The sequence below is a fragment of the Macaca thibetana genome, chromosome 9 (genome assembly GCF_024542745.1).
Source record: "Macaca thibetana thibetana isolate TM-01 chromosome 9, ASM2454274v1, whole genome shotgun sequence".
Taxonomy (NCBI): domain Eukaryota; kingdom Metazoa; phylum Chordata; class Mammalia; order Primates; family Cercopithecidae; genus Macaca; species Macaca thibetana.
In genome coordinates this window covers 46,548,258-46,567,616 of record NC_065586.1, presented here as the reverse complement: position 1 = coordinate 46,567,616, position 19,359 = coordinate 46,548,258, and the positions used below count along the sequence as shown (strand labels likewise).

General features: G+C 39.2%; 1 pseudogene; it reads right to left on the bottom strand.

Annotated features, from left to right (window-relative positions):
• Positions 1-6,300: 6,300 nt before the first annotated feature.
• Positions 6,301-19,359, bottom strand: part of LOC126962239 (BEN domain-containing protein 3-like) — a 31,788-nt pseudogene continuing 18,729 nt past the window's right edge.

Genomic DNA, 19,359 nt, shown 5'->3' with positions numbered 1-19,359 from the left:
GGGAGGTGGAGGTTGCAGTGAGCCAAGACTGCGCCATTGCACTCTAGCCTGGTGACAGAGCGAGACTCTGTCTCGCTCTTATTTAATATAAAATAAAATAATCATTGAATGAAGGAATCAAAGAATGTGGTCCCAGGTTGGGCACCCTTAGTTCAGTCCCTGAGAGTTTATGAGTATAATGTTTTGCCTTTTAACATAAGTGAAAGAAGGGAGCATAGTTGCATTGAAGGAGAAGTTAAACTATGACTCGGGACCCCAAGCAGTCTCACCTGACCCCATATGCTGCTGTGGGACTAAAATGTCTCAATAGAACTGTCCTTAGTCAGCCACTTTACACCTGCTTCGATTAGCCACTGGATATGAAGCTTCCCCAGAAAGAGGAGAGAAACGCAGCATGGGTGTTCTCCATAGCTGAAGCAACCCTGGGAGGGCCTGAGTCTATCTTCCAACAGCATTCCCAACAATTGGTGAAACAAGTCATTCATCAAGGAGGGATCTAGGTGGCTGATGTCCGCATCCACCACAGTCTGCCTCTGTTCAGCTTGAATCCATTTCTTCATTTGTAGTCTGAGGGTGGAAAACAAATGCGTGTGTCTGTGTGTTCAGGACTGTAGGAGGTGGAGGTCTGTATGTTTAGGGTAGTGTGTCTGTGCATACAAAGTTGGACTTTGTAGGTATGAATTTAGGGAGTGTGAGTGGCTGTGTATATATTATGGGGTAAAGCCACCACATATGTTTGTGGTAGAGTTGGAGTTTTGTGTATAATGTGAGGATTCATTTGGATTATATGTGTTCTAAACTGTGGGTAGTTTATGTGGATATTCAGAGTATGTGTAGGGAGCATGTACATGTATTTGAAGGAGGGTAAGGTTATGTGAAGTATGTGTTGAATTCTGGTGGGATGAGGGATGTGTGAATTCATAGCTTGTGCAGGTTTTATGCAGCTGGCCTGAGAAGGCTGGAGTGTCTAATATATGCATTTGGAGATTGGGAGTTGGTGTGTCTGTGCATTTATTTGGATCATGGAAGGTTGTAGATGTGTATTTCTAACTGTAGATATTGAGGAAGCATATTTGGGGAGTTTTGAGAGGATGTGTGTGTGTGTGCATGTGCGTGCGCACGTGTGTGTATGTGTGCACGTGCAGTGTGGTGTTTCTCTATGTTTTGGTGGGTCATCCATCAGAATATCCCAGATTATCTGATGTAACAAACAAATAATTCTGCATCTCACTGACTTCCAACAACATAGGTTTCTCATGTATGTTATGTGTCCTCCATTGGTTGGCTTTGATCAGTTACAGGTCCTCTGCCTTGGATCCAGATGGATGGAGCAGCCTCATTTGGGACAGAACTAGGGATTTCTTCTGCTCAGAGTCATACATGGCATTTCTGCTCACATTTCATTTGCCATAACAAGTCATGTGGCCTTACTTGAGTTAAATAGACTAGGGATATATAATCTCTCAGAGACACCACAGAGAAGGACCATGAATTGTCTTCATAGTGATACATCTGCCCTATTGTGTTCAGAACATGTTCCATTGCTGTGTTTATATTTCACTAAGGAGTATGGGGAGTTGATGAGGGAGGGTGTTTAGGTGTGTGAAGGCCGCTGTGTGACAAGGGAGGCATTGGCTGGTGTGGGATGTTTTTATACTAACACATTTTGGGGATTTGTATCTGTTTTGGGTATTTGTATTCTGTGTCATGTGTATCTGTTATATATCTAAGATATATATTTATGTAGGTAGGTTAAGTATTCAGTGGTGTTGGAAATGTGTTTTTAGGGGAATATAGGTGAGTTTTTAGTATATTACAGAAGCATAGTGGGTTTTGGGTTTATTCTCAGGGTACTGGATAGTTATATGTTCTTATTTGAATGGTGTGTGTGTATGTGTGTGTGTGTGTGTGTATTTGTGTGCTGGGGGTGGTTCTGTGTATTTTGACGGTACTGTGAGATATTGTGAATGTGTGTACATACATTTGAAAAGGAAGGTAATGTTCTATGTTTTAATGCTTTGTGTGTTGGATTTGTGTGTATTCAGAGTAGAGGAGTTTTATCTATGCTCACGGTGTCTAGATGAGAATTTAGGTGTACATTTTTGGTGTGAAGAATTTGGAGGCAGAGAGATGGCTGGGTGTATTTGGGTGTTATAACTATATGTATATAACCTGAGGATATGGACAGAATATTTAGAGTTTTCAAGATGGAGGCTTGTGTATGTTTGTATTTGGGAGTACACGGCCATGTGCGTATTTGGATCTGTGAGTATATTGTGAGTGTGTTATGCAGGCATCTGCATGTTTGAGTTTGTGTAATCTGAAGAGTGTGAATTTATTCAGGAAATGTGGTGGCTGTGTGTCCATTGTAGAGCTGTGAGTGTGTGGTCTGTGCTTCTACCAGGGGAATATAGGATAATTTCCTTTTTTTTTTCTATTTTTATAACATTTTATGTAACTCATAAACAGTTTGTATCAAAATTCACACAAAGTTGCTAGAGAGCATACGATTTCCAAAAATGTCCTGGGTTTTTAATTACATTAAGGTTTTCTAAGGATGCACTCAAATCAATGGTAAAATGCAGACAATATGTGATATTTCATTATTTTTAGCAAAACTATTCTCACTACTTTGTCTCCTCACAGTATTAACTCTGATACCCACTTTGTACAGGATTTGCTAGTACTAGGATGTCACAAAACCATTAAGCTTGGATCTACAGAGGCAAATATTTCCAAACAGCAGTAATAGCCCCTTGGCCCCCACCCCCACTTCATATATCCATACAGTCTGTCTGCACAGTCAGGCAGGGCGCAAGCTCACGACCTCCACTTGGGAGTCTCAAGATCCCCTTTTGATTGGGCAAGAAGCAAACATTTGGGGGAATGTTGGAAACTGAGGCCATCTTTACAGGAACCCACGTGGTCAGGCCAGCAACTACCAATTAAACGGCCAGTCCACTCACCACTAAGTAGATCCCACTGGTTGGTTGATGATTGCTACTGATGTGGTCCTCCCTCCCCAACAACAAACATAAAAGAAAAGGAAGGGCGGGGGCGGTGGCTCAAGCCTGTAATCCCAGCACTTTGGGAGGCCGAGGCGGGATGTCAGGGATCGAGACCACAGTGAAACCCCGTCTCTACTAAAAATACAAAAAATTAGCCGGGCGCGGTGGTGGGCGCCTGTAGTCCCAGCTACTCGGGAGGCTGAGCCAGGAGAATGGCGGGAACCCGGGAGGCGGAGCTTGCAGTGAGCCGAGATCGCGCCACTGCACTCCAGCCTGGGCAACAGCGTGAGACTCCGTCTCAAAAAAAAAAAAAAAAAAAAAAAAAAAAAAAAAAAAGAAAAGGAAGGTTTGCAGCCAACAATGAAGAGGGAGGGGCGCACTAGTACAAATGACACCAGACACGACTTTATTCCCTGTCAAACATTTGTTGTCATGTAGACACAGCCAAGGTGAACTGAAGCAGGGTGTGAACACTGTACATTCATGACTATCTTCATTCTTTAAAACCTTACTAACAGGGAAACCAATGAACTTACCACCTACTGTGACTTACTAGTTCACTCAACATCAAAACGTGTCTGTGTTAATTTTTTAGTCTGGGATACAAGACCAAAAAAAAAATCCAAAGACACAAACAAGTAAAAACCAAAGAATTTAGATGGGGGAAGGAAAGGGATTGCCAGCAGATTTCATGGAACACATTAAACTTTGAAAAATCAGTATTTTGTAGTTCTATTGCTTCGTGCAAAAAGTTTAAAATTTAAAAAATGCCCACTGGAGCTACCCATATAGATGGAGAAGTGAGGACATTATATAGACAGGGCACAGGACCTGCAAGCGTTTCCTGACGACAGTCCAGAGGGACAGGAATAGTTCCCAGGATGTGTCAATTTCTCTTCACAGAAAGGGGCTGTAAGATTTGGGGGGGAAAAGCCCTACACGTGAAGGATGTTAAGAAAATCATTGAAATGTGGTTTCCAAAAACTGAGCATGCTCTAAGTTACAGACAGACATACTTAATTCTGAGAACTTGTTGAACTTCTCTGACATGGGTAGATGGGAATTTCAAAAAAGTTACTAATAAATGATTGTGCTTCTAAAGTTGCAGGGTCAACATTTCATCCTCTAGAAAGCAGGGCAATTCATGGCTTGGAGTCTTCTCTTTTACATTCTAGAAACCAGAACAAATTTCATGGGACCCCTCACCGCCAACAACCAGCAGGGAAGGTGGAGAGAAGGCCACAGCTGTCTTTGTTGGGCGCCTGTGTGTGCCTGCTGTGTGCATGTGCTGGAGAGACTAAGCATAGAGAAGGGCCCAAGCGATGAGGGAAAGTGAGTCTCCTGGCTGCTCCAGTCCCTTCTTTCCAGGCACAAAGAAGTTGAACTTGTTTTTCATGTAGGCCCCGTTCATCTCACTTCAGCTTTTAGTAACAGTGTGTATGTGCATGAGTAGCTGTGTGTGACAGAGTAAGTCCCTGTGCCTTTCTAGATTTCAGTAATTCAGGTTTGCGGTTTCAAGAAAAATAATCTGTAAATGACACAAGAACAAATTTATAAGTTAGATTAGCAACTTTACGTTGCTTAAAATCTGATGTTATATTTTTAAAAATGCCCCTGGGTACAGGCAAAATTATATGGCCACTGGAACTGAAGTCCTTACCAGCTGTATGAGGAATATTCAGATTGTTTCTGTTATCTCTGCATTTTAAAGTAGCAAAATACTAAGCCATTAGGTTATTGAACCTGTAATATTCCCACAGGGGTTTTATGTCTACCCCTTGTGATTCAGTTAATTTTCCTGGACTCTGGTTAGACTGCTTCCTTTCCCTCTTAGGCATTTGGACCCAAAGGTAGGTAGGTAAAAGTGTCATTTTTAAAGATTTTACCTGTTGGGGAATTTCCTGGTTGCTGCTCCTGGAAAGCGTGCAGCTGGCCTGCAAGAGTCTGACATTTCCAGTTAGTGGGGAGAGAAGACTTGTGTCTCCCAAAGCCAAGGGGTGACCAGGTGTAGGACAGCAGAACTTTCTAGGGGGTCCAAGGGGAAAGTTCTGAGTGGACTCTGGGAAGGGACATGGGTGCCCTATCCGAGATGACCTGTGTCCTTCCAATGCCTGGTATCCCTAAGAGGCGCCCAGACATGGCCCCACGCTGGGGAACGAGGATGTGGTGCTGCCTGGAGGAGCTAACACTGGGGTTTGCGGAAGTCACTACACAGCTCCCAGAACCCAGAATCTCCAACAAGCAGCCATGTGTGGAGAGGGAATGGGGACAGTGGTAGGACACAGCTCAAATGAAGACACTGCAGACATGTTTCCATGGCTTTCTACATTCATATCATTATTATCGAGTGTTCTCCTCTATAGAGTGAGCACCACATTTTACCCACATGCCTGACGGACCGGCCAAGCTGGATGGAAGCCTTCCGAGGGACCGGAGCAGAAGGGAAATCTTACACATGGCCGCAAAGGACTTCACACTATTCCATCCCCTCTACTGCCATCCAAGAGGCCTCTTGACTCTTCCAGAATCAGATGTAAAAGACAAGATTGGTGAAAATCAGTATCCATGCCACCTGAAGCTATGATTAGCCATTGTACACGAACATGGCACTTTTATTTATTTATTTATTTGTTATTTTGAGATGGAGTTTTGCTCTTGTTGCCCAGGCTGGAGTGCAGTGGCGCTACGTCGGCTCACTGCAACCTCTGCCTTCCGAGTTCAAGTGATTCTCCTGTCAGCCTCCCGAGTAGGTGGGATTACAGGCACCTGCCACCACAGCTGGCTAATTTTTGCTTTTTTTTTTTTTTTTTTTTTTTTTTAAGTAGAAATGAGGTTTCACCATGTTAGCCAGGTTGGTCCTGAACTCCTGCCCTCAGGTAACCCACCTGCCTTGGTCTCCCAAAGTGCTGGGATTCCAGGCATGAGCCACCACACTTGGCCTGAAGACGGCGCTTTTAAAAAGATTTTTTTCTAAGTAAAATGGCCCCCAAAGAGCCCAGTGATTTTTTTTAAGGTTTTCTTTTTCATTAAAAAAAAAAATGGATAAAAATTGAAGCTGTAAAATACGGGAAGAGGAGCAAGAGAGCTGCTGAGTTTGCATTTGAAGTTGTGAGGGGCTGGGGAGGACACGACCAGGGAGAGAGGACCCCTACACACTAGTCCCGGCTCTCACAGCCTGTGCTCCCCACACTCAGGCTGCGCTGCCAGGAACACAGGACAGAAGTCGTAAGGACAAGAGACCAAACTCAAGGCTTCTTTCTTGTGGTTGGGTGTTCGCGTGTGTAAGTGCAGTCAGCCACACCCCACGGACATAACGTGCCTGTCTGTGGATGCCATAGGCATGCTCCCGAGCATTGCTCAGTCTCTGGTGACCCCGAGTCTCTGGGCAGGCCACGGGCCTTCACTTCTCCACTTTCTTGAGGATGTGGCATTTTTTCCTGTTAGGGCAGCGGCACCGCTCGTCGATGCTGGGGATACATTTGCAGTGCCACATCTCCTCCACGGGGCAGACAGCTTCCCCGTTGTGGCAGATGAGCGGCAGCTGCATAGGGTCCAGCTGCTTCTTGTTGCAAGCCCGGAAATGGTTGTACTGCAGCCGGAGGTTCTCTGTGGTGGAGGAGCCCTGCGGCAAAGTTGCCCAGGGAGTGGCTGTGCTGCATGATCTCACGCAGCTCCTTGTCGGACAGCAGGTAGGGAGGTAGGGAGAGGGTACCGGAAGCTGGGCAAGGGACCACCACCTCATCCAAGGGAGTCTTGAAAAAGTCCTTGCTGCTCCTCTTGGGGGCAGCAGGGGACCCTCAAACTCTTCCCCGAACCTCTCGGGGTTGATTGCATAGCTCCTCATGTCTCTGCACTCGGGGCCAGCACGTGGACCTTGCCTTGCACTGCTGCTGGTAGGAGGACCTCTGCTCGTGTCCTGGCACGGGTTGTCCATGAACTCCAGGGTCCAGACGTGGTCATTTTTGGTGCAGAGGTAGAGCAGGTGCACGTAGTGGCATATGAGCTTTATGCAGGACGGGTTCAGCTGCTCTTGCCCAGGGAGCCGCAGCAGCTGTACTGCTTGTGCAGGTTCTCATGGGTGAAGAGCTTGGGGAACAGGGACACCAGCAGGTGAGAGGCGAAGTTGCCAATGGACAGGCTGCTCTGGTAGATACTGCGAAGATGCTCCTTGCTGAGCAGGCAGTCGGTGCCGGGCACCTCCAAGTTGGGCTGGAGGATCTCCAATTTGTCCAAGTCGATAGGTACCAGCCATATCTTCTTGGATCGGCACCGCTGGCCCTGGAAGCTATCCTCCACCCTGATTACTGAGATGTCATTGGGCAGGCTGGAGGAGTCATAGCAGTCGACACGTGGGGGGCTTGCCTTCGCTGCCTGCATCCAGCCTCAGGCCCTGGAGCTTGTCGTTGATGTGCTGGGTGCACTATTGCAGCCAGGCCTCCTCCTCCTGCATGTGGGGGAAGTAGACCTCTGTGTTGTTGCAGATGATCTGCAGCCTCTGCGGGTCCAGCTCCTGCTTACCGCTGTCCCCGTAGCAGCTGTCCTGCTCGCCCAGCTTGTGATGGTCGAAGAGCTCAGAGAAGAGCCAGTGAAGGAGGAAGACAGCAAACTCGCCGGGTGAAGAGGCTTCATCCAGGAACTCAGTGAGGTCCTACATGTCCACCACATGGTCTGAGGCGATGCTGCTGCTCCGGTCCAGAGACAGGCCGTCCTCCTCATCTCTGTGGTCCAGGAAGTGGCTGGGGTCCACTGCTCAGCCTCAAAGAAGCTGGCAGGCTGTCCACCGGGCTGGCTTTTCTCCATCTCCCGCTGGGCCCGGAAGCGGCTGAAGAAGTTATTCAGCTGGGGCAGGCACTCGGCCTGTCACACAGCCATGTCCTTCACCGAGGGGTAGTAGTCCTCCATGTAGTTGTGGATGAGCTGCAGGTGCAATGACTCCAGCTTACACTTGGCCTCAAAGCTGCAGACACTGCAGCCTCAGGAGAAGTTGACTGTGGCTGAAGAGCCTGGGGAAGAGCTGCACCAGCGGGCTGCAGGCCAGGACCCCGCCTGACAGGCTCTGGTCCATGATCTGCTTGAGCTCCGTGGCCTGTGAGCTGCTCTGGAGTGGTGGGGGTCGGCTGGAATTTGGCCACCATCTCAGTGGGGTTCACCTTCAGGGAGAGCAGGTCCACTTTGCTGTGCAGCTGGGACCTGTTGGACGTGAGGGTGTTGAGCATGTAGAACATCTTCTGGATCAGGAAGTAGATGTTAGGGTGACTGTTGGTGGCCGCCCCAGTGCTGCCACCATCCCACTTCTGTGGCTCATTCAAGAGCCTAAGCAGCAAGGGGCCGTTGCTGGCATTTGCCTTCTGGAAGAGCTCATAAGTGTTTAGCAGGTCCCCTGAGGGAGGCTTCTTCTCCATGACCTGTGTGAGATGCCATGCAGAGGCTTCTTGTAGTAAGGGGTGGTGGCATGGTTGTAGCGCTCCTCCTTGCCTGGCCACACAGAGCCCGAGCTCCTGCCTTGCTGGCCTGCTCTCCATTGCCTTGGCAGGGCGAGCTATTCTCGGGTTCCACATGCCTGCTAGCAGCGCCTCTGGGATCAGCTGCCTCCTCTCCACGCTGGGGATGGAGTCTGGCGGGCCACTGCTGACCGGCCGAGTCCTGGAGGGCAGTGAAGACACTGTCCAGAGGGTGCTTCTCAGAAGTCCTGGAATTTACGGAGCAGCCTAGAGCAGCATCTTTGGCCTCTGTGTCCACTCACACTTCTTAGAAGTTCTTCTACATCAATTTTTTCTGGAGATGGTTCTGACTGTGTCACCCAGGCTGGAGTGCAGTGGTTGATCAGAGCTCACTGCATCCTTGACCTCTCAGACTTAAAATAGCCTGGCTACTCAGGAGTAGCTGGGACTACAGGCCAGAGCCACCATGCCTGGCTAAATGTTTAAATTTTTTTGGTAGAGGCAGAGGTCTCTCACTGTGTTGCCCGGACAAGTCTCAAATTCTCGGACTCAGGTGGTCCTCCCACTTTGGCCTTCCAAAGTGCTGGGATTAATGGCGTGAGCCACCGTACCTGGCCATATTTTATTTTTCCAAAAAATTCATTTGTAGAGTTTAAAAAGTATCTTTTGATCAAGAGTTCTTACTGTATTTATGTTAGCAAATTTCATTTCCCATTCCGTTGCTTGCCTTTTCACTCTTAGTGAGTTATTTTATGATTACAAATCCTTATTTTTTATGTTACTTTATTACTATTTATTAACCTATTTATCTTTATCTTATTTATTAGCCTTCAGTGGTTAGTTTTTGAGTCTTTTTTTTTTAAATCTTAAGGTCATGGAAGTGTCCTCTATATTACTTTTTAAAAGCTGTACTGTTTCATGTTACACATTGGCTTCTATATGAAATATTTTTTTGTGTCTGTTGTGAGGTTGGATGTTAATAATCATTTTTCTCTGTATGGATGTATGAAAGACAGTACAATTTATTGAAATGAATCTTTTCCTCACTGTACTGAAGCACTATTTTTTCACAAATCAGCTAAATATATTGTGTGGTTCTCTTTATGAGCTCTCTATTCTGTTTCATTGAAATATCTATACTTGTACCTTTTCCATAATGTCATAATTGATATACATTCATAAAAACTTAAATAGTGGAAGTCTTCACATTATATTTTTTCTTCAAAGTTATCTATACACGGCATTTTAATTTGCATTTGATAGTCAGTTTTTCAGTTGCCACCAAATATAATGCAGACATATGCTATTACTAATCACAGTATTGTGATTTTCAGTGTATTACAAATATAGATTTATTTAAAATACTGAATCTTTCTTCTAATACCAGGAATTACATAGGAACATGGTACATCTTTATTTCTGTTGAATGTCTTTAATTTCTCTCAATAAAATTTCACAATTTTCAGTAAAGGGATTGCATATGATATATTTTATATTAGGAATTCAATGTTTCTTCCTAGAAACAGTTCAGATTTTTAATATTTTATTTGATTTAGACTCACTACATTTGGAAAGCCTTAATTATAGTTTCATTTTTAGAGCTACTTAGATTTGCTATTTATTCTTGTGTCACTACTAACGATTTTCTAGAAATGTATCTATTTCATCAAATTATTTCAAAATTTTTGATAAAGTTACTTATTACATTCTCTTTCTCTCTCATGACTATAGAATCTATAATGATTTCCTTGTTATTCATGATATTTAGAATTTGTAGATACTCTTTTTTTTAATTTCATGCATAGTCATGGTATATTTTTATCAATCTTTTCAAAGTAACTTTGGCTTTTGCTGATTTCATTTATTTTATGATTATTTCCTTTTCTCCTGCTTCTTATGTATCTTCTCTTTTTCTAATTCTTTGGATTTAATTAGACATCACATTTTAAATTTTTGAGATTGATGATTAGATTATTAATTTTCAAGCTTTAATTTTTAAACATATTTATGTAACCATATACATTTATCTCCAAGCTGAGATTTGCCTAAGCCTCCCAACTTTTAACAAGCAGTATTTTTACTTTCATTTTTATTAAATTCAAAATATATTTTAATGTTCACTGCAATTACTTTTTTGATCCATGAATAACTTAGAAATATGATGTTTAATTTCCAAACATTTGTTCACTTCCAAAGTCTTGCTACAGATTTCCAGCTTAATAACATTGTTGTATGAAAAACACTATCAAGAATTTCAAATTTTTGGTATTTATTGATTCTTGTTTTGGGCCTAACCTCAGCCTATATCTGCCTATCTTTATCTATCTATCTATCTATCTATCTATCTATCTATCTATCTATCTATTATCTGTCTATCATCTATCTACCTATCTATCATCTGTCTACCTAGATAGACAGAGATATCTGTAGATAGCTATGGTAAATTTTGAAGCATGTTCCAAATATATTATAATAAATTGTATGTTTTGCTATTTTTGGGTGCAGTTTTTATGTCAAAATATTTAATCCTACTGCTTTAAATTTCTGTGTTATTGATATTTTGTATCCTTTTTGCTATCAGTTATCGAAAAAGGCATATTAAAGTCTTTATGATTGAAGATGTGGCTATTGCTCCTTTTAGTGCTATAAAAATTGTAAATGTGTGTTAACTGTGTGTGAGTGAAAATACATACACAAGTTTGACAACTTCCTCAATAATTGATTCTTTTATATGAATAATGGATACATCTTCCTTTCAGGTAATAATTTCTGCCTTAAAATCTCTTTTGTCTTATATTAACATAGCTAAACAAATTTTCACTTGGCTTGTGTTTGATTACCTTTTATATACATATATGAAAGATTTTTAAATTAAGATGGTTCTATAGATAGTAGAAGATATACAGATAGAAGATAGTAGATATCTTCTACAGGTATAGCTATACATATCTATATACATATATAGATATATATATTTATATCTATATCTATATACAAATGTATATATGCAGATATCTCTATGTACATCTACATATATATCTACATACTGATATATGTATCTATTTGTGTATATAATATCTATATACATGTAGACAGATAAAGATAGATATGCATGTATATGCATATATACAGATATCTATGTGTGTACATATATACATGTAGATATATACATACCTATATACATGTAGAAATACAGATATAGATATAAATATATCTATATGTATATAGAGATATGTGTAGACGTATATAGATATATACATATATAGATAGGTCTATATAGAAAACCAACTATATCTAGAGAGAGATAGCTATCACTAGATATCTCTACCTATCTAAATACATTATTTATCTGTCTAATCCATCTATAAAACTATCTTAAAACCATCCTAATTTAAAAATCAAGATTCATCTTAATTTAAAAATCTTAATTTAAAAGTTAAGAAACCTCTTTATTTTGTGGTTCATATATACCATGGAATAGTAGGCAGCCATAAAAAAGAGTGAGATCAAGTCCTTTGCAGGAACATAGATGGAGCTGGATGGAGGCCTTCATCCTTAGCACACTAATGCAGGAACAGAAAACCAAATACTTCATATTCTCATTTACAAGTGGGAGCTAAATTATGAGAACACATGAACACATAGAGGGAAACAGATCCTGGGGCCTCTGGCAGGGTAGAGGGCGGGAGGAAGCAGAAGATCAGGAAAAGCAATGAATGGATACTAGGCTTAATTAATGGGTACTGAATGGTGAAATAATCTGCACGACAAAACCCTGTGACACTAGTTTACTTATATAACCTACATGTGTGCCACTGATCTGAAAATAAGTTAAAAAATTATAAAAAATATGTAAATAAAAATCTTTAACCAACACAAGCTGGTTCATCCCAAGAATCATCTTAATTTAAAAATCTTCACATCTTAAGAAGCTACACAGGAGGCTGAGGCAGGAGAATCACTTGAACCTGGCAGGCGGGGGTTGCAGTGAAGCGAGATCGTGCCATTGCACTCCAGCCCAGGAGACAGTGTGACTCAGTCTCAAAAAAAAAAGAAGCAACTTTGCTGCTTAAATTGAGTGTAATACCCATTTACATTTAATGTGGTGAATGAAAAATTTGGTTTTCATTTGCCACCCTACAATTGAATTTTTAATTCCTCCACATATTCTATTTGCCTTTCTCAACAATTATTTTATAGATAAGAGGACTTACAGAAAGCAAATATATGACTCAATATTCGAATAAAAGTGCTTGAAATAATTTATATTGAGCACTTTATCCTTCTTTCTTAAAAATCTTAAGCTATACACATTACATAGCCAGGCACTGATGAGAACCTAGTACTAGATAACCTTTTCAAAGGCATGGATAGAATGCTTTCCAGGTATGGATTGTTTCCATACTCCCCTTCCATACATTTTAAAGCCATTGCATAAAAAATACGGAATTTTGTAGAGAAGAGTGAGTTTATATCCTTTAATATTTTCTCATGTTAGAAATGCAGTCTTGGAATGATATAAACTCTGTAAACAGACTATCACGCTACATTTATAGAGAATTATATCAAGGTGTCTATTTTTAAGACAAGAATACAAATTATGGCCGGGCGCGGTGGCTCAAGCCTGTAATCCCAGCACTTTGGGAGGCCGAGGCGGGTGGATCACGAGGTCAGGAGATCGAGACTCTCCTGGCTAACATGGTGAAACCCCGTCTCTACTAAAAATACAAAAAACTAGCCGGGCGTGGTGGCGGGCGCCTGTAGTCTCAGCTACTTGGGAGGCTGAGGCGGGAGAATGGCGTGAACCCGGGAGGCGGAGCTTGCAGTGAGCCGAGATCACGCCACTGCACTCCAGCCTGGGGGAGACAGCGAGACTCCGTCTCAAAAAAAAAAAAAGAGAATACAAATTATGTTTTTTCTAATAATAGAAATGGATAAGCAGAATTCTGGCTTCTAATAATGAGAACATACTCTCCCTTAGTTTGAAATAAGTTAGATAATTTAACTTTCTCATGTTATCTTGAAGTTAATACATCGTTCGTATTGAATGTATCAGTGCACTACATGAAGCGGTACATTTGGTACCATCCCTTTTATCCTCCACATAAAATGATTCAGTGTTTTAATACACTTCTTTCCACATCCTGCAGTTTTGCATAGCAAAAGAAGCATGCACTTTGAGGAAAATGTACCTTTTAATTTTTTGTATTTTAAATATTATGGGTACAAAATATTTGTATAGAATTATGGAGTACATGTGATGTTTCAACACCTCCTTTTTGATCCCAGATCTTCCCTGAAGGTTTGTCCAATTTGTATTGCATTATTTATGTTTCAAAAGGAGTAATGATGTTCAGTATATACTGTTATAAAATAACTGATTCAAAGGATGTAAAGTATCTGATACTTACTATGTCCAAGTATGATTTTTAAGCAAATGTTCCGAACAATACATAAATAATAACATGGAATAAAATAAATTCATATAACTGTATGATAATAATTTTACCTAAATTTAAAAGTGTTATGTGCAAACAGATGGTATACAACACTTAGCATTTAATAATGCAGTTAAGTCCAATTGAATATATTGTTTGATTTATTTCCACAATCTTTGACACATGTATTGTAGATCCAAACATCAAAAACCATAAGTAGCCTGCATAATGCCTTTTTTATTCTCTGCAATGTTTTTTTTTAATATAAATATATAAAAGAACATCTTAAATTATTTAAATGTCAATTATTTTATATGCAGATTTAGTATTAGAATATATATCTTCTTTTGCACAATAAACTTTTTTAAGTGTCAGAAATTATATAATTATAAAGTGACTTTTGTTCACATAGTAGTTAGTTGTACATACCTACGAGATACTCGAAAAATATTTTTGTCAACATTGGATGCATTTTTCTCTTATGGACTCTTAAAAATGTTAACAAGCCAACACGTGAATGTACTGAAGTATTTTTTCATCATCTTTTCTAGTGTTGATATTGAGTTGATTTTTATAAAGTCATTAGAGTGACAATTCAACAAATATTTTCTGTGGCATAACAAATGTCATTAACTTGCTAGTCTGTCATGCTGTTGCAAAGCTAAAACCACATTCATTAGTGTTTTTCGTTGTTGCTGTAGTGGTGGTTTGTTTTGTTACATGAAGGGGCCCACTTCTTGTATTAAATTATTTATTCTTTCTGAGAATGTTCTATCAGAATGTAATAAAACCTTTAAAAGACGATTTAAAAATGTATTCCCATAGGTGGGAACTGAACAATGAAAACATTTGGACACAGGGTGGGGAACATCACACACCAGGGCCTGTCATGGGGTTGGGGGAGAGGGGAAGGATAGCATTAGGAGAAATACCTAATGTAAATGACGAGTTAATGGGTGCAGCAAACCAAGTCGGCAAATGTATACCTACGTAACAAATCTGCATGTTGTGCACATGTACCCTAGAACTTAAAAGTATAATAAAAATATATATATATATTTCTACTGAACACAGTGTCTGTATATTAGATGACCTAGGACTGGTAGGGGGCTCTAATCCAGGGGATTGTTGATAAACTCAGACAACATCTATAATTTTTACATCATTACTCTTAAAGTCGTGTCATTGATTGTCTCAATATTGGAAAATAACATGTCAATATTCAGTGTATCAATAAACTGGAGGAAAAAATGGGCCAATATCCCATTCAGTTAAAGACATTAAAAAGAATGTGTATGTATTAGTTCTGCTCACATCTTAAATGTTCATCATGTTGTCACCAAGCCAGATAGAACCATATACTGGGGAATGTAATGTTTATCTGAGAAACCAAATGTCTAAATACAAATTTTAATAGTATGAAGTAAGAGGAAATAAATATGGGGAATTTTCTAGTCTTCTCTATTACATATATAAATTGCAAGATTTGGCTACTTTAAACAATATCAATATTTACTAATTTTTCATCAATTCAAATATCATATTGTAGAGAGCAATTTAATCAAATTCGATAACAGTCCTAAATATAAAATTTAACTGCACATCTTCCAGAAGCCAAAAAATGAGAAATTATTTGTGGCTTTTGGCTAGACAAAGATTGCTTAGATGTGGCCCAAAAGAACAACCTAGAGAACAAACAGAAAAAACAATTATAACAACAATAAATATGACTTCATAAAAACAAAAAATTCTATATTTCTACCCTATATGCCTCAAACTAGGAATATACATTTACCAATTATATCTGATAAAGAATGTGTATCTAGAATATGTAAACTCAATTATAAGGAAAATTGCAGACCAATAATAAAAAATAAGGAAAAGAATATATTTGAACACATACTTTGCCAGAGGAAATTCAGAGACCGCAGGTAATCACATCAAAAGATGTTCAATATCTTTAGCCATTGGAGAAATACAAATTAAATGAGATGCCATTCCACACCTACTAGAGTAAGTACAATTAAAAATACTCATCTTGTGTGCTGGTGATGATTTAGAACAACTGTAACTCGCAAATACTGATGGTAGGAAAGTAAAATGATACAGCCATTCTGGGAAAAAAAATGCACTGTTTCTTACAAAGTTAAATAGACACCCACCATTTTACCTACTTATTCCACTTGCTCTTTAAGCAGAAAACATTATGGCACATATACATCTAAGAATGTGTTTACAAGTGTCCACGGCAAACTTATTTATAATAACACTAAACGGTAGACAACCCCAAGTTTATCAGTGGGTGAATAAATAAACCAAACACGGTGTACTCATAACACGAGATACAACTTCACACACACACACACACACACACACACACGCACAAAACCAGACTTTCAACAAACAGTGATGGAACAATTGAACATCCACATCCAAAAAAAGAATCTAGACACTGTGTTTACACAATATACAAGAATGGATAATAGATTTAAATATAAAACTGTGAGGCTATAGAAGAATGTTATAGGCTGAATTTCATAAAAATTAAAACTTTTGCTGTAAGAAAGACATAGTTAATATTTAAAAAAACAAGCCAAGACTGGGAGACAATATTTACAAAACATGTATCCAGTAAAGAACTGGTATGAGCACTCCACAGAACTCTTTTTTTTTTTTTTTTTTTTTTTTTTTTTTTTTTTTTTTTTTTTTTTGAGACGGAGTCTCACTCTGTCACCCAGGCTGGAGTGCAGTGGCGGGATCTCAGCTCACTGCAAGCTCCGCCTCCCGGGTTTACGCCATTCTCCTTTCTCAGCCTCCCGAGTAGCTGGGACTACAGGCGCCCGCCACCTCGCCCGGCTAGTTTTTTTTTTTGTATTTTTTAGTAGAGGCGGGGTTTCACCGTGTTAGCCAGGATGGTCTCGATCTCCTGACCTCGTGATCCGCCCGTCTCGGCCTCCCAAAGTGCTGGGATTACAGGCTTGAGCCACCGCGCCCGTCCCACAGAACTCTTAAAACTCAAAAAGAAAAAAATAAAGATGACTAATCCAGTTAAAAAATGGGCAGGAGATGTGAACAGACATTTGACCGAGGAAAATATATTGATGGCAAATAAGCAAATGAAATATGCTCAACATCATATATTATTAAAGAATTGCTCATTCGAACGAGATACCACCGCATGCCTACTAAAATGGCTAAAATCCAAAACACTGACAACACTAAATTGTGTTGAAGATAAAGAGCAAGGGAAACTCTCATTTATTGCTTATGCGAATGCAAAATGGCACAGCCACGTTAGAAGACAGCTTTGCAGTTTCTTACAAAGTTAAATGTAGTCTTACCACATGGACCAGTAACTTCACTCCTATCCAAATGAGTCAAAACTATTTCTACACAAAAATGTCACATGACTCCTTCGGAGTCATGTGTCAAGTAGCCAAATCTTGCAATTTATATGTAATAGAGAAGACTAGAAAATCCCCCGTATTTATTCCCTCTTACTTCATACTACTAAAACTTCTCTCATAACAAAATTTGGTAGCTACCAGTTGCCCGCAACAGGTGAGTAATGGTTCAATAAACTGGCATATCTATAAAATGGGATATTCAGTGATAAAAAATAAGCTATCAAGCCATACAAAACATGTAAGAGCCTAGAATGCATATAACTTAGTGTAAGAAACTAATCTGAAGAGGCTGTATACTGCATAATTCCAATGATATAACATTCTTAAAAAAGGGAAAAACTGTAAAAAGATCAGAATTTCCAGGAGTCTCCAAGGGAAGGGATGAATAACTCAGGCACAGAAATGTTTAAGAAAGTAAAATTATTCTTATAATATTGTAGTAGTGGATACCTGACATTTGTCCAGACGCATGAAATGTATAATGACAAGAGTGAACCCTAATATAAAACTAATGTATGGACTTTCATTTATAATAATATGTCAATGTTGATGCATCAGTTATAACAAATGTACCACACTAATGCAAGATATTAATCATAAAGAATATGGAGGGTAGAAGAAAGTGTATGGAAATTCTCTCTGCTTTGTTAGTTTTTACTATAAACCTAAAATTGTTCTAAAAATAAAATCTATTAATTAAAAAAAGAAAGAAGTGTTGTTACCAGTATCAGCACAGGCAAAAGTCAGAGTAGTTATGTTGAGTGCAAAAGACAGACAAAAAAGAATAGATTTTGTGTGAGTCCATTTACATAAAATTCTACCAGTGTAAACCATTCTGTAGTATCAGAAATAGATTAGTAGTTGCATGGAGATTGAGTAGGGAAGAGGGGAAGAAGCCATTACTAAAGACACAGAGTAACTTTGGGGAAGTGAATATGTTCATGATCTTGATTGCCATGGTGTTTTCTTCTGTACCAATATGCCAAAACTTTAAAAATACACTGGATATGTTCAGTTTCTGTCAATTACACTTCAATGGAAAACATTTTAAAGTATTATGTATCTTGATTTTATGTTTATGCAGAGATATTATTCTACATCTGCCACATATACCTTCTGGCATAGTGTAAAGATATACAAACATAGTATATAAATATGGTATTTATAATATTCTTATTCATATGCAAAATATAGTTTACATTTAACTTTTTAACTTTTCTTCTATTTTTATTCTGTGTCCTCCAGACATTAACATTGAGAACTTTATATACAATTACATATTTAAAAATTAGTCATGTCTAGTATAATACAAAATTTCAGCAATGTAACATGACAGGAACAAAATATAAATGAAGCTGCCTTACATAGATTCATTTTTCTCATTAAAACATTTCATAGCATAATGCACTTATTCAAAAGTATTAACATACATATTCAAGTGCACCATGAAGAACAGAATCAAGAAATGGATACCATATTGATACTCACTAAATCCTATGTTAAAATATATTGAATAATTTGTAGTTTTTCACAAGTAACTCAGTCATGTCACGTATTAATAACGTATATATTTATTTTAGGAACTCCTTTTAGGTAACTATTAGTTATATAGTTTTATGCTGAGTTTTATGAGAAATACAATAAGCATATCATTTTGTCAGGAATAGAGAGTATATTTGTCCCTAGGTCATTTTCTATAGCTGTCAAAATGTTTCCACATCTTTTAAATCTCAAGAAAATGAGGAAGAAATAGAAATATTCCTAGGTTGTTTTTATATCTTTAGTTTTTTCAGTTCTTAATTATATTAATTCTTCCCAATGGCTTATTTAAAAATGGGTCTTCAATTGTCTTACATTAAAATTCAATGGGGTCTCATTACCTGTAAGAAGGTTTTATTTCACACAACGTATTTTTCTGTTATATAAAAGGAAAATAAAGCTGTGGGCTAAAAGAAATAGCTTCTTAAAAATTTTCCCTATTGGGAAGTAGTTGAATATACACTTTGCTGTATTCAGGTAAAACATATTAGAGTATGATTTTATTTACAATAAAAATGAAATAAGG